General features: G+C 44.9%; 1 pseudogene across 1 annotated transcript; it reads left to right on the top strand.

Annotated features, from left to right (window-relative positions):
* Positions 1-900: 900 nt before the first annotated feature.
* On the top strand, positions 901-5,473 carry LOC146344210 (uncharacterized; annotated as a pseudogene). The gene is made up of 2 exons (XR_014792494.1): positions 901-949; positions 3,796-5,473. The product of XR_014792494.1 is annotated as an uncharacterized LOC146344210 (transcript).
* Positions 5,474-16,224: the final 10,751 nt, after the last annotated feature.

The following is a 16,224-nucleotide window of genomic DNA, read 5'->3' as shown; positions in this document are numbered from 1 at the left end:
CGGGCGGCTGCAGGAGGCCCGCTCGCGAGCGCGCCTCCGCCAGGCGGGCCGGGCCGCCTCGCCCCCTCGGGCGGAGGGCCCCGCGCCTCTCTCCTCCACGAGGCCGGCGATCCCGGCGGCGCGGGGCGCCAGTCCGGGGGCAGCCGGTCCGCCGCGACCAGGCCGAAGCGCGGGGCTGCCCGCGGCGGGAGACAAGGACCCCGCGCTTCGAGCGGTGAGCGCCCGGAGCCGCCGGGCAGGGGCGCGCGCAGGGGGTGCAGCTGTCGCCGGCGCGTGCCGGCGGCGCCCGCTTTCCCTCTCCCGCCGGGCCTTCAAACCCCGGGCATGCGCAGGAGGGGCGCGCCGCTGACTGGGTTTCAAACCCCGGGCATGCGCAGGAGGGGCGCGCCGCTGACTGGGTTTCAAACCCCGGGCATGCGCAGGAGGGGCGCGCCGCTGACTGGGTTTCTGCTGCGAGGGAAGAGGGCGGGGGGCGGAGCGGTGCCCTGGCCCCGGCGGCGGCTCTAGAGAGCCCGAGGCTCTTTCCGGGCATGCGCTCATGGGAGGAGGCGCTGAGGGGATTTCTCTATCGAGGGTCGCCTAGTTTGCCCTCGTATAGTTTTTTTTTTAAATAAAGGGGGACGGGACGAACTTGAACGGGACCCGCCGCGTGGAGGAGTGGCTTCCACTCTCCCGCCGTGGGACAACGAACTCGGGGAGGGGTCTCATCCGACCCGCCCCCCATCCTCGGCAGCTGTTAATTTATAACAACCCCTCAGCTCCGCAAAAGCAAGGTGTCGATGAGGTGGGAGCGTCTTTTGAAGGGGGGTTGGCTTAGGTTTCTGAGGTGTGTGTCTGTGATTCCCGTCGGCCCACACACGCGCACCTTTTGCGGGTGCTCTTTTCCCTGGGAGGAAGAGTATGACGGCGCCTGGAAGCTCCAGTTTTGACGGACTCGTGCAGACGCAAGGCAAATGGCGGGTTTGGCGCACAATTTAACACACACACACCGTGTTTGGCTTTAGAAAAAGGTCTCGTTCCGTTTGGGATTTCACTTTTGCGAATGTAAGCGTGCTTACTTGGAAGAAAGCGTTTTCAACTGAGCGAGGCTTATTTCTCAGTTTGGATCAGGCTGCAAAAGGGTGTTTCGGGCGGGCAGGAGGTTTCACGCAGACTCGCCTTGGGAGTTAAATGATACCGAGGGATCAGCACCCGTCTCGCATCCACAAGGGGAACATTCCCAAATAAGGTGGTCTTACGTACGCTTACATGGGAGTAAGTTTCATTGGAGTCAGTGGGACTTGCTTCAGAGTAAACCTGCATAGGATTGTGCTTTTCAGTCGAAGGCTGCAATCCTGAACCCCCTTTCTTCGGAGTAAGCCCGGTTGAACACAATGGGACTTGTTTCTAAGTAGATATGCATACGATTGTGCTGTAAATGGTCTTAATGTAAGAAATATTTTACTGTAAAATTCCCCGCCCCCGGAAGTGGATGTAGTGTTAAAACACAAATACTATGGTCTGAAAGCACAGTATTTCCTAGATAGGTAACAAACTTAATACTGTTGCAGATTACATATTTCGTTTTCTTAATTTAAAATAACTTGTGGGAAAGGACATGCAGTGCTTATCCTTGCCTCTTATGTTTTAAACAAATCCTTAGGGCTTCTATGGGGCTTATTTGTGAGTAGACATGTATAGGATTGCTTTGAGAATTGTTATCAAAAAGCTATCTGATACATGATCATTCCCACTGGAAATGCACAATGGTGGTCGCTAAGCCTGTTTATTAAAGTCTCACTGAGTTTACTGGAAGTCACAGTGCAATCCTGTACATGTATACTCTGAAGCAAGTCCCATTGAGTTCAATGGGCCTTACTTCCAGGTAAGTTCTATAGGATTATAGCTTCATTTCCCAGTAAGTGTAGCTGGGACTTCCGCCTCAGGTTGTTTTCCTAGCCCCATTTCAAATGGCCCACTGAATTTTGTAGGAATTATTATAAATCGGGTTAGGTTGCATATTTAATGCAGAGTAGTTTGTTCTGGATTAGGCCTGCTTTGCTAGCAGGCTGTTCCAGTTAACTGGGGGATGATGGCCAGTTGTACAACTTCTCCATGTTGTTGTTGTTAGCAATATTTATATACTGCTTCTCACTGAACAAATTGCAAAGCAGTTTTCAAACAGTCAGGGCAGTGCTTGGTGCTTAAAACATTTGGGGCACAGGACTGTAAGACACACATCTGCATAAAATTGGCATATGGTTATATGTAAATTTAGAATTTCTAGGATTTATTTAAATTTCACAGAAGGCAACGCTATTATTATTATTTATTTTTATTTATTGCATTTATACCCCGCCTTTTTTCCTCTTGCAAGGAAACCAAGGCGGCTTACATTATCCTCCTCTCCATTTTATCCTCACAACAACAACCCTGTGAGGTGGGTTGGGCTGAGAGTGTGTGACTGGCCCAAAGTCACCCAGTGAGCTTCCATGGCCGAGTGGGGACTAGAACCCGGATCTCCCAGCTCCTAGTCCAACACTCTTGCCACTACACCACACTGGCTCTAATTAATTAAGCTAATTAATTTCTTATCCAAGTCACTACAAATAACAAATTCTTTAATTTGAGGCCCAGCCCAGATCATCCCCCCATCAGTAGTTCTTCTTGAATTACAATTGATTTGCAATCGCTCACTGTCCTAACCCTACTTTTCTCTCCCACTTGTCTCTCTCTCTCCCCCTCCTGTAGGAAAATTGCCTGTAACTCATGCCATGAAGCCTGAAAGAAAAGTTTCCAATGGCCATTCCCCCCCCACAAGTTTAATTGCCTTGTGGGAGGGAGGATGACACAGCATGCAGGGAGGAGAGGGTTAACCCTTCTGAACTGGGATCCCCCTGGGAATCCCTCTTATGACCCTGACTCTTGTGCCAGTTAAGCTCAGGAAAAACCTCCCAATGGCACCAATGGAATTTTTTTTAAAGTACCTTAATAGCCATGGGTTGGATTTTTGGAGAAGGATTGTTCTAGTATGTGTAGAAGGTTAACCATTTGCTCCCCAGCTGCAATCTGTTAAAAATGCAACACGCACACATGGCAATGAAGGTAAGAAAGCCTTCCTTTGCCATCAATGGATAGATACTCAGGGCTCTGAGGAATAGATCTGGGGTGAGGGAAATAGATTCAGAGCCAGACACCAAGCCTAGCAATGCCCCAGGTTGAGGACCAATTTGTATGGAAGCCTACAGCAGGGGTGGGGAACCTATGGTCCTCCAGATGTTGTCAGGCTCCAATTCCCATTAGCCTCAGCAAGCTAGTCCAGCATTCTGTTCCTTTCCCTTATTTTTAGATGATGTGCACCAGCCTTGTCAATAACCCTACAAAAGGTGTTAGTGTGCTAAGAGGCTAGAAGCCTGCGTTCCTGTGGTGGCTATGAAGGAAGGAAAGCCTTTCACCACAGCTAGCTTGGAAATGCAGGATAAAACTCTCTTAGTATACTACTAAAAAATAAAAACCTTTTACCAAGGTGGCTGGCAGAGGAGGAATGGGGAGATCTGCCCCTCCTCTGCCAGCCACTCACTCATAGAATTCCTTATTGTCTGGAATTACCAAGTGAGTTGTTACATACAAGGCCGATGTACACGCAGTGCAGCAGTCATCAACTTAGAAGAAGCATGCCTTCCCCTGTGTGAGAGAGAAAGAGGTTTTTAATTGCTATAGCCTTGCCATAAAGCACTCTATTAAATGCTCAACCTTTTTCATACCTATGAGCTTGTTGCTGATGGTCTTTGTTTTTCTCTCTGTTTCCTTCCCCAGCAGAGCCTCTTCCTGGAAGCCAAGTCTGCCATGCCTTCAGGCAGCATCCCTTGGGTCCTCGGCCTCTAGAAGTCCTGAGACTAGTGGAGCATTCAGGGCACTCCAGGGTTTGGAAAGCTTACAGCATGGGCTTACGTCTGTTCATCGCCTTCTGAGAAGAAGCTAGATTGACTTCAGCCTGGCCGATTCCAGGGAATCAAATCAGAGGCTTCATGGTGTCTCTGGATTCCCAGGGCTTGTCTTCACCCAAGACGGTTATGTACATAGCAGGGCTGTCCTGTATCTCCCGGATGTTTAATTTCCAGGATCCTCTTCAGGACTTCTTAACCCGTCGCATGGTGGCAGGCTTGCAGTGCCAAAGAGGACTTCCAAGGCCGCTAAGCATTGAGGTGCTCCGATCTCTGTTGGGAGCAGTGGAAACTGTCTGCAGCAGCTTCTACAAGCGCCTCTTATTCCAGGCTGTCTTCCTACTGTCTTTCTTTGCAGCACTTTGGCCAGAAGAGATTGTTGCTGAGAACTCGGTTACTCTGCATCCAGAACTCCTGCTCTTGAGTGACTTTGAGATCCATCAGGACAATTTTAGCATCAACATACGTGCCTCAGAGACTGGCCCTGAAAGATCCGTGTTCCACTACGCACGATCAAGGGAGCAATGGCTCTGCCCTGTCCTGGCCCTCCACAATTATTTGGCAGCAAGGCCATGTGGTGAAGGGCCGCTCTTCATCTATGGCAACAGGCAACTACTGACCAGGGACCAATTCTTAGACGTCTTCTATTCTTCCCTGAGGAGACTTGGTCTCCCACCACAACAGTATGACATACTGTCTTTTTGGCTGGGTTCTCTCACAACTGCAATAAGGTATCGATGCTCTGAGGCAGCGATACTTCATTTGGCAAGATGGCCATATAGGGGTGTTCGAAGACGGCAGCAAGATGGCCAGCGCTGAAAACCTCAAGGCACAAACGATGCTGACTGTTTGCTGTGCTAACTTTTAATGATATGTTAGTTTTGTTGTCTGGCAAAGGAAAACAATTTTATCCATGTGTCTTGTTTTTAAATAACTGCTACAGTTGTCAGAGCCAGTGTAGTGTAGTGTCTAGAACGTCTAATGAAGACTGGGGATATGTAGGTTCAAATCCCCGCTTGGCTATGAAGCTTGCTGGGTGACCTTGGGCTAGTCACTATCTCTTAGCCTAACCTACCTCATAGGGTTGTTTTTAGAATAAACATTGAAGGGATAATCCCACACACTACTGATGTATTGTATTGATATATAACAATAATAAACTTCATAAGCTTGATTTGTAATTCTTCCCTTCCTTGCTATTTTTATATTTTGCCATTTTACTCTTTGCAAGGCCTATGGCTGAATAAAACTGAACTGAAGAACTAGGCAATATGATTATAGTCCTGCAGAGTACCGTGCAGTGATACAAGATGGTGACTGGGTTTGATTTCTGGATAAAATGCATGCTTTTAGGGTGTGATTTTTATTATATATTGATATTCTATAATGTATTACTTTAATGCTGCAACACACGTGGAATGCTGAATATAATGTCTATTTAGGTTTGGGATGTTGTTGCTTTCTTTTCCTTGATTTTTTTGTATAGACTCTCCAAGAATGAGATCTGCTTCTATTAATCATTTATTTGTATATTAAAGTGCTCTATAAAAACTCTTTGTGTCTAGTTCAAGATAACTTTTTAAGTTGCACTTGTTCCACAGCTCTCCTCCTTAGGTGTCTGTCCATAAAAAGTCAGCCTGTATCTCTTTTTTGGTTCTCTAATTGCCTTGGAAGAATGCAAGTTTCTTGCTGGTTCCTATGCTTTCCGTATTTCTTCCCATCTCTTGAAAGTAGAATGATTCATAGGCACAAAATTAATGCTTTACCATAATAAGGTTATGTAAATCAGCCAGCGGTGGGCTGGATATCGCTGTTTGCACATAGCAGCATTCAAAAGGGCAGGGAGGGCTTGGTGCGGAGATTATAAATTATAAATTATAAATTTTCCCACTTTATAAAAAGGTTCTGCAGCTCTGCTGTAGCATAACTGCCAAGGCACAGAGCAATTAATCCCCCAGTGCCACCTGGAATTGGCTATCCAAGTTGGAGTGGAACCATTGTAGCGCAGCACCTCCAAAACCCAGCCCAGACAGCCTATCCAGAAGGATAGTGTGGTTGTTATTGAAAGCTGCTGAGAAGTCTATATAAGAAATCTATAAGGGTTGTACTCCCCCTCTCAGCAAAGGTTATCCCAAAGGGCACCCAAGGCAGTGTCTGTTCCAAAACAAGGCCTGAAAGCCAACTGGAATTGATCTAGGGCCGTGTTGCATGTAGTTGCTAGGGATGAGGAGTCTCTCAGAAAACAGTGGCAAAATTCATTACCACAAACACGGATTCATGCCTAGACTTTTGAGAGTTAAACACTCAAAACTGTCTGCCTGGATTGACAAATCTGTCCGTGTCTTCCACATTCTAAAATTTTAATCTCAAGTTTTTTCTGATCTATTCATGAAGAAATTCAAAAGTGTCACAAAAGGAACAGAGAAGCAGCAAATTATCCCTGTTTTTCTTACCCAGGCCATGGAACTCATGCTACTGAAAATACTGAATTATGTTGCCATTCCATATTCATTTGTTAAAATATTTGTGCTATGATAACAAAACAGGTCGCAACCTTGTTCTATAATCAATCGGACAATGTTAATGTGCAGGTACAACAATGCATGTTCTAAAGCATATGTGGCCACTAGAGGGTGAATGTGAACCATATTCTATGGATAAAATAATACTGCACTCATTTGGAATTAATGTGGATTGCACAGCAGTAGAATTTGGCAGATTGTGCCATTGGATAGGGCAGCTTTGGAGCTTTATCTCAGTGTAGGGGAAAATGTGGATGCTGTCACTTATGAAATGTTCATGAGTGTTTTGTTACAAGCTGAAAAGTCATTGTATACTTCTTACAGAAGCTCCCTGTATTTCTATATATGCAGATAAATAAGACAGATGCCACTGAAATATAGGGGGCTGGATCCATATGTAGCCATACCTAGACAAGACCCATTGAAATCAATAGGTTTCAAGTTAGTTGTGGCTAGCCCAAGCCCTATTGGTTTCTGTGGGTTTACTCTAAGTATGACTAAGTCTGGATCCAGCTGAGGAAGTTGCCTTATATCAGGTCAGACTTTTTTGTCCTTCTATACTGGTATTGCCTGCTCTGAGAGGCAACAGCTCTCTGGCAGAGGCCTTTTACATTACTGGCTACATGATCCTTTTAAGTGGAGATAACGAATTGAACCTGAGACCTTTTGCAAGCAAAAGTGCTCTGTTAACCTGCAGCATAATTATATTTAAAAGGTAAGTGTTGGGTTTATTTCGGAGTGCTTGCTGTGTTCAACTGGCGTTTTGCAGCTTCTCCAAACTACCTCTGACTTTGGTTCCATTGTTTCCTACTTTGGCTCAGTCTTCTCCCAAAAGAAGGTCTATGACCCCCCTGGTAAAGGCGAAGTACAGGCTGAAGGGGCAGGATTGCAGCTTGAGATCGATAGGCATATGGTCAAGGAACACCTAATGACTTTGAATGAGTTCAAATCTCCAGGGCCAGATGAACTGCATCCTAGAGTAATAAAGGAACTGGCAGAAGAACTCTCAGAGCCACTGTCTCACAGAACAGCTGTCTATTCTCTTTGAGAAATCATGGAGGACAGGTGAAATGCCAGATGACTGGAGGAGGGCTAATGTCCCTATCTTCAAAAAGAGTAAAAAGGAGGAACCTGGAAACCACAGACCAGTCAGTCTGACATTAATCCCTGGGAAAATTCTGGAGCAGATGATAAAGCAATCCATCTGTAAGCACCTTGAAAACACTGCAGTAATTACTCGAAGCCAACATGGATTTGTCAAGAACAAGTCCTGCCAGACGAATCTGATCTCATTTTTTGATCAAGTAATCTCCCTTGTGGACCATGGGAATGCTGTAGACATCATATACCTCGACTTCAGCAAAGCTTTCGACAAAGTGCCCCATGATCTCCTGATGAGCAAACTAGCTCAAAGTGGGCTAGATGAAACAACGATCTGGTGGATCCACAGTTGGCTACAGATTCGGAATCAAAGAGTGTTTATCAATGGGACCTTCTCAAACTGGGGAGAGGTAACGAGTGGGGTACTGCAGGGCTTAGTCTTGGGCCCAGTGCTCTTCAACATTTTTATTAATGACTTGGAGGAGGAGGTGCAGGGAATCCTGACCAAATTTGGAGATGACACAAAATTGGGCAGGATAGCTAATACTTTGGAAGACAGAAACAAAATTCAAAGTGATCTTGATAGACTGGAGCGCTGGGCAGAAAACAGAATGACATTTAATAGGGATAAATGCCAAGTTCTGCACCTAGGAAAAAGAAACCAAATGCACAGTTACAAGATGGGGGATACATGGCTCAACAACACTACAAGTGAGAAGGATCTTGGAATTGTTGTCGATCACAAGCTGAATATGAGCCAACAATGTGATGTGGCTGCAAAAAAGGCAAATGCTCTTTTGGGCTGCATTAATAGAAGCATAGCTTCCAAATCCCGGGAAGTACTAGTTCCCCTCTACTCAGCACTGGTTAGGCCTCATCTGGAGTACTGTGTCCAGTTCTAGGCACCACACTTTAAGAAGGATGCAGACAAACTGGAGAGGGTTCAGAGGAGGGCAACAAAGATGATCAGGGGACTGGAAACAAAGCCCTATGAAGAGAGACTGAAAGAACTGGGCATGTTTAGCCTTGAGAAGAGAAGACTGAGGGGAGATATGATAGCACTCTTCAAGTACTTGAAAGGTTGTCACAGAGAGGAAGGCCAGGATCTCTTCTCGATCATCCCAGAGTGCAGGACATGGAATAATGGGCTCAAGTTACAGGAAGCCAGATTCCGGCTGAACATCAGGCAAAACTTCCTGACTGTTAGAGCAATACGACAATAGAACCAATTACCTAGGGAGGTAGTGGGCTCTCCCACACCGGAGGCGTTCAAGACGAGGCTGGACAGCCATCTGTCAGGGATGCTCTGACTTGGATTCCTGCAATGAGCAGGGGGTTGGACTCGATGGCCTTGTAGGCCCCTTCCAACTCTACTATTCTATGATTCTATGATTCTATGTTTCTTGGTCTATAATAGGTGCCCCTATAAATATAATCTTATATGCATTTTCTGCCCCTCGGAAGTCCTAGGGTGCTTCCAGACAGGAGTCCTAGCGCTAACAGACAGAAGGCACTGTGTAGCTGCTCCATCTTAATGGATTTTCTTCAGGGAGAAAAAAGATGGGAGAAGCGATGAGAAAATGCAGGAGGATAACAATGACATCTGGACTCTGATGATTGCACATTAAAAACCTTGTCTGGAAGCACCCATAGTTAAAAGCAAGTAAACTAGCTAAAAACAAGTATACATTTCTAGCTAAAGCAAAGATTAATTTGCTGATCAGCATTTTTAATTTTTTTAAAGAGTCAATGTCCACCCCACCCCAAGGAGTAAATTCGTTGGTTCAACAGACCAAAAGTCTCCTACAGCTCCTTTTTTTCCTTTACTCCTTAAGGTATTTAGGTTCATATGTAACACTAGTAAGCTGAAGCTAATTTAGGATGAGTTCCATACTACTCCTTTGTGATCTTGCCCTTTTTGAAAACAGTATGACCTTGCCACTTCACATGTACAGTCAGGGCCAGAAATATTGGAACAAGGATAACTGTTTTGGCAGTTGGCCTCTGCACACCACCACATTGAAGTTGAAAGGAAACACACCCAGATGGGAGCAAAGTCAGGACTTTCAGCTGTAATTCAAGGGGCTTGACAAAAGTGGGGCACTAACCATTCAGGCAGGACAGCCAGTGGCATACACACACACCCATCGTTGGTGGCTCATAAGTAATCGAATGAATGGCTGACAAGCAGCTGCATGGACAGGTGTGGCCTGTTTCCTAGATACCCCATGACCAATCAAGCAGATAAAAGGCCTGGAGGTGGTTCTGAGTGTTACATTTGCATTTGGTAGCTGTTCACTAGAACTCCCAACATGAGGTCCAAAGAGGTGACCATGTGAGTGAAGGAGACCATTATTAGGCTGAGGAAACAAAATAAACCCATCAGAGAGATCTCAAAAACAGTGGGAGTGGCCAATACAACAGTTGGGAACATCCTGAAAAAGAAGGAATGAACTGGCAAGCTCAGCAACAGCAAAAGGCCTGGAAGACCATGGAAGACAACTAAAGTTGATGACTGCAGAATTCTGCTCATGGTGAAGAGGAACCCTTTCACAACATCTAGCCAGGTCAAGAATGCTCTTGCAGAGGTAGGCATGTAATTGTCAACATCTACAGTCAAGAGATGGCTTTATGAATGTAAATACAGAGGCTTCACAACAAGGTGCAAACCACTGGTAACGCTCAAGAACTGAAAGGCCAGATTAGCCTTTGCCAGCAAACACCTAAAAAAGCCTGCCCATTCTGGACTGATGAAACCAAGAATAACTTGTACCAGAATGATGGGAAGAGAAAAGTATGGAGAAGGGACAGCTCATGATCCAAAGCATACCACATCATCTGTCAAACATGGTGGAGGCAATGTTATGGCATGGGCATGTTTGGTTGCCAATGGAACTAGGTCACTGATGTTTATTGATGACCTGACCGGTGATAAAAGCAGCAGGACGAATTCTGAAGTGTATAGGGCTATACTTTCTGCTCACATTCAGCCGAATGCTGCCAAACTGATAGGACGCCGCTTCATATTGCAGATGGATAATGACCCAAAACATACAGCCAGAGCTACCCAAGAGTTTCTCCAGGCAAAGAAGTGGGATGTTCTTCAATGGCCATGTCAGTCACCTGATCTCCACCCAATAGAGCATGCGTTTCACTGACTGAAGACAAGACTGAAGGCAGAAAGACCCACAAACAAGCAGGAGCTGAGGGCAGCTGCAGTAAAGGCCTGGCAAAGCATCTCGAGGGTGGAAACTCAGCATTTGGTCAATTCCATGGGCTCCAGACTTCAGGCAGTCATTGATTGCAAAGGATTTTCATCCAGGCATTAAAGGTGATCCTTAAGTTTGAAATGATGTTGGTTTGTTCCATTACTTATGAGCCACCAACGATGGGTGTGTGTGTATGGCGCTGGCTGTCCTTCCTGAATGGTTAGTGCCCCACTTTTGTCAAACCCCTTGAATTACAGCTGAAAGTCCAGACTTCGCTCCCATCTGGGTGTGTTTCCTTTCAGCTTCAATGTGGTGGTGTGCAGAGGCCAACTGCCAAAACAGTTATCCTTGTTCCAATATTTCTGGCCCTGACTGTATAGCCTGAAAGGTTAAAATGCGGATGGCTAACTGACTAGCTCTGGGCCAGATATGGCCTATGAAGCGATTATTCCTGACTCTCCAGAAGCCTGAACAAATTTTAATTGAAGTCTAAGAAAAATACATTGTATTCAATAACAATGTAAGAACAAACACTGGGGAATATGGATGCCATCATTTTATTGTCTCATTAGCCCAAAGCCAGAGATTATAGGAGAATGTAAGGGGCGAGTTGTCATGTAACACTAAGCCACCCCTGTGAACAAGCTATGCAATGTGGGTTGTTCACGGTATGCCTGACAGATGATCGGGCTTGCCATGGGTTGTTCTCCCTCTCCTTCCCGCTTAGCCCTCCAGCCGCCGCCCCCATATCCCAGGGGACTTTGCTGCAGAACCTGTCTTGTCTCCTTGCCCTGGCCCCCTCCCCGCTCCAATCATTACCCTTTTTTGTTCCCCCCTTTTTTTTTCAGAGCCTCAAAAATACACAATTGGGGGCTTAATGTTTTTATTATTATTTTGTCAGTACAAGTACGCAAGTACATTCTTGTTTGCCTGGTTGATTTCCTTGTCTCTTTCAGCTGTCCAAGGGAGGGAAGTGCAGTAGGTAACATGCAAGGAAATTGACAGGGCAAGACTGCATATCTGCTAATGTACACAAATTTAAAGGACCGGGGGAGATTTAATAGTAAAGAAAAGGAGGCACCCATCAGCACAAGTCAGAAGCACTGAAAATGGGGGGCAGGGGAGCCAAAGGAGTAAATGCACCAAAGTGGGGAAGTGGAAGGACAATATCTCCGCCTTGGCACTATGATCCTCTGGCTTTTAAGTGTTGAGCTGACCATTCTCAGTGTCCTCCACACTTTCCTCAGAGTCCTTTCAACATTTCCCTGACTCTCCAGCTACTCCAGAAAGGGGAGATATTCACCCTCCACCCCTTTTCGCAGCTCCCTTTCAGAGCACTCACTGCTGCAGTTACAGTAGTTCCTGGACAGTTCTAAAAAAACCTCTGAGGTGGCTGGATGGGACCAAGTGAATGGTGCCCCACTGGCAGGGGTGTGTGTAAGTACTGCTGATGCTGGCGCCCTATTTGCTCCATTCCATCTGCCACCTCTAAGGCATTTTTTTAAACTGTTGGGAATATTTGCGCAATTATTTTGGACTGGGAATACGCAGATTTAATGGCTGGGAAGTAAATGGAGGGTGAATTTGTGCACCTGCAATAATTGCTCTGCTTCTGCTGGTGTGCAAATTTACCCTCCATTTGCTTCCCAGCCATTAAATTTGTATTGTTCTTGTAATTGAAATAATTTTGAATAGTGTATTTAATGTGATTTTTAATATTTATATGTGAACCGCTTAGAGTTTTTTTTTAATATTAAGCAGTATCTAAGTATTAAAAATAAATAAATAAAACTTCTGAGTAAAGTGAGGATCAGGCAGGAGATGTTCGAACACACAGATCCCTATGGAGTCTAATCTTTGGATTACCCTCTACAGTTTGATCCACAAACCAATTTAGCTGCAGTACTTGAATTCAAAGTGATTTGAGTTCCATTGATTCTACTTGCAAGTCAGTGGGCCAATATTCAACATAAATCTGTTGAATTTTTAACTGTTTTAACTGGCTTGTGAATCACAACCCTAATCCACTTTGCTGAATACCAAAACAATACAGCTATGATATTAGCAGTCTGAACCTTACAAATCAAAAGAAAATGCTTTTTATCGTACCTATCTTCACGTCTGATGTACTCATTTTGATTTTTTTTGTTCTGTCACTCACAGGTGAGAGAAAACTCATCCTGGATTGGAGAGGCAGGACTATTTTGGCTAAACTGCCTGGTTCGTGTTACCGGTTTGTTTAACTGCCACGTAGAACAGTGCTGATGTACTGGCAACTTCTAAGTAAAAAACTGTAGCCTTAGGATTCTGGATGAGGAAAAAGCATGAACATCCTAAAGTTATTTTCCTTTCTTAGTAGGGATGGCTACAATGCCAGTCTCACAAAATCACTCCAGTTAGTTTCTCACTTGCTCCTTTCAGTTGTGGAGCTGACTGAAAATTAACATTCTATCATCAGTCAGAGGTGAGAAGAAAAAGCGCCTCCTGGGTTGGGGAGCAGCAGAGCAAGTCACACCGCCTAGCAGCCAAAGAACCACGTCAGCACAAGGGCGAACTTGGTAACAGGTTGATTGCGGTTGCTAGAATCAAGGCTGTGAAAACCCTGCCCAGAGTCAGCCCCACACAGGAAAGTCTGCCAAAACAAACAGAGCTTTGTACAACGTACAACAAGCTGCCCTTGCACTTGGATTGTTTCTTTCACAGAAATGTGCCTTCCTAGAACCTCCCTCATGAAATCAAACCAGATCTCCTTCACCCTGGAACAGTCAGAAGCACTCCGAGTTGAATGAGGGCCTAACAAGGGAACACAGACAAGAGAATGCAGAAGAAACAATCTTAACTTTTTTCCCCTGGTTGAAAAAACCAGGGAAAGAATCCCGGCTTTCCTCTATTAATCTTTTGCTTTTTTATTTTAGTTTTTGTCTTGTGATGTTACAATTAAAAGCATAAATGAAACCAAAGGAGTTATAACATCCAATAGGTTAATTTTTAATGGGGGAGGGGATAATAAAATCTAGTTAATAACGATACTGTGTGATAAACAAACAGTACTACTGCTGATTTATGCTCAGATTGTGACAGTGACACTGTTGAGCAATCTCCTTCTGGGAAAACGGAAGATTGCATGGAATAAAGCAATAAATAAGAATGTGGTGTTTTTAACTTTGTCCACTGCCCACTGTCTGTGTGCTAGCAGGACCCACCACTAGCGCAATAGGAAGCTGGTGAATCCTGAAGCAAATGGAAATGTGCAGGAACACTCACGTTCAGAGTGGGGCAGTTCAACAGAGCTTACAGCAGAGAGCTCCACTGACCTGCCCTGCTCTGGAAACAAACCTTTTTGCTTGTTTCCGGGGTTGCTTTAGGAAGTTCCTGTTGTCCTAGCAGTGGGAGCTATTGGCACAACAGAAACAGCCAGAGAACAGAGGCTGTACCCTAGTTTCTGTTGTGTTTTTAATATCCATGTTAAAAAGGGGGTTGGGGGGAGGCTTTTGTTGTGCTGTGGCATCCTGCTTCTTTGCAATATGGTTCTGATACATGTGAGTGGGACAGCTTTTATTAATGCTATATTGGTTGCTGTCCTTTGAGCCTTTGACAGCTGCTTAACATGCAAGAACTTAACACATTAAGCTTTCCCTCTCACTCTATTTTAATGACAGGAGACACTTTACCCATTAAATTTCTGGGTTTCATGCAGCTGTGACTTATTAGACAATACTTCCATTGTGCCTGGTTGTCTCTTTATCCTTCCCTGATATGTCACTTTCTCCCTCTGAAGGATGGATATGCTATAGAGTAAGTGCCCAGCTTCCTAGTGCTATTATAATGCTCTGAGAATGTGTATATGTGTCTTAATCTGTGCTTGGCTCCTTTTAAAATAAAAGATATTGGTAGCCTGCATGGCACTGAGGGCAAAATTACCAGATGCATTATTTACCATGGTGTGGAATGTGAGGTTGTAGAATTGTTACTGTCTCTGTGTCTGTTTTTGTTAGTTCAGGCAGAGAAGGTCAGAGAATAATAGGATCACAGAACATTACACACTGCATGATCATTTGCCCCATGCACTGACTGCATATTTGGTCTTTACATATCCCCACTTATTACCTCCATGCTGCAAACTTATATTGGTTTGATTCTAGCATCACAGCTTCCACAAAGAATCCAGGGAGTTGTAGTTTGGTGAGGGTTCTGAAACATTTCTGGTAAACAGCTCTCATTGAATATTCTCCAGTTTTGATTTTGGGGCAGAAACTAGCCATTTCAATGGGTTAGAAATTCTTGCTGACAAACACTTAAGAGGCTTAACTATTCACCATTTGCCAATACCATTCAATGCCATGCTTTCCTGTGGCTGCTTCTACTTAGGATGCATTCTTGTCCCATGGTTGTTGATTTTTCTTCTTACATGGATTCAGCTATCCCACACAACCAGGGATCACACAGTGAGTTGAATGACATCACAAACTGTTATGTAGCCAATCAGATTTGTCTATATGATATTGATTTCATTGAGGGGCATGCTTTAGAGATCGAATAACAACATTTTCACAAGGAATGCCTAAAAGGGAAGGCATTCTTCTTCACCGCTCAAAATGTTCATCAACTACTCTGAGTAGTTGTGCTCAGGTGTACTCAACAGGTGCCTCACAGCACTAGTTTTCCAGGATTGCCTGGGGGAGACGCCATGACTACAAAACCAGTTTATGCATGCGGTGCAGATATGCCTGTTGCTTTAATGCAGGGGTAGACAATCTGTCAGCCTCCATATTGTTTGGACTACAACTCCCATCAGCCCTAGCTAGTAAAGAAGTATTGGAGTTGTAATTGTTGAAATCATGTGGAGGGCATTGCCAGCTTGCCTACTTGTGCTTGCAGGTATACTGTATATGTAAAAGTTGAAAAACTAAATATGGAAGTAGTTATAGAGCGACTAAATACTGGACGTTCATGAGAGCCTCAGGAACAGGCCATAGCTCAGTAGCATAGAGCACATACTTTGTCCATGGAAGTTCTCAAGCTCAGTTTTCGACATCTCCAGTTAAAAGGATCATAAATGGCAAATCTGGGTAAGACCTCTGCCTAGGGTGGCCATGTGACCTACTTCACGGACAACAATCCTCTGTTTAAAGGCATCCTCTTTGAAAGACAGTCCAGTCAAAGTCAGGTTTAAAGTGAAAGAGCCATAAGAAGGGAGTTCAGGAGTTGCCTATCAACACTTAGCAGCTGGGCAGCAGACAGAGCAGGCACACCAGCCCCAGTCTTTCACATTATGGCGAGGTGTACTGTATTTCTATTTAAATTACAGCAATTATCTCTAAATTTGCAACTGTATGTATGAATTAGCATACATGACTTTTATACAAGTCTGTGATCTCCTTTGTCCTCTTTGTGGGTGATGCATTAAGTGGCCACCCTATCTGAGACTCTCAGGCTGTTGTTACATGAGGCAGCGCACTTGTGGCTGGC

This window comes from Heloderma suspectum, chromosome 5 (genome assembly GCF_057233095.1).
Source record: "Heloderma suspectum isolate Gila_16-S chromosome 5, 16-S_ref, whole genome shotgun sequence".
NCBI classification, from domain to species: domain Eukaryota; kingdom Metazoa; phylum Chordata; class Lepidosauria; order Squamata; family Helodermatidae; genus Heloderma; species Heloderma suspectum.
The sequence above is the reverse complement of the archived record's forward strand: the minus strand, read 5'-3'. Positions and strand labels throughout refer to the sequence as shown.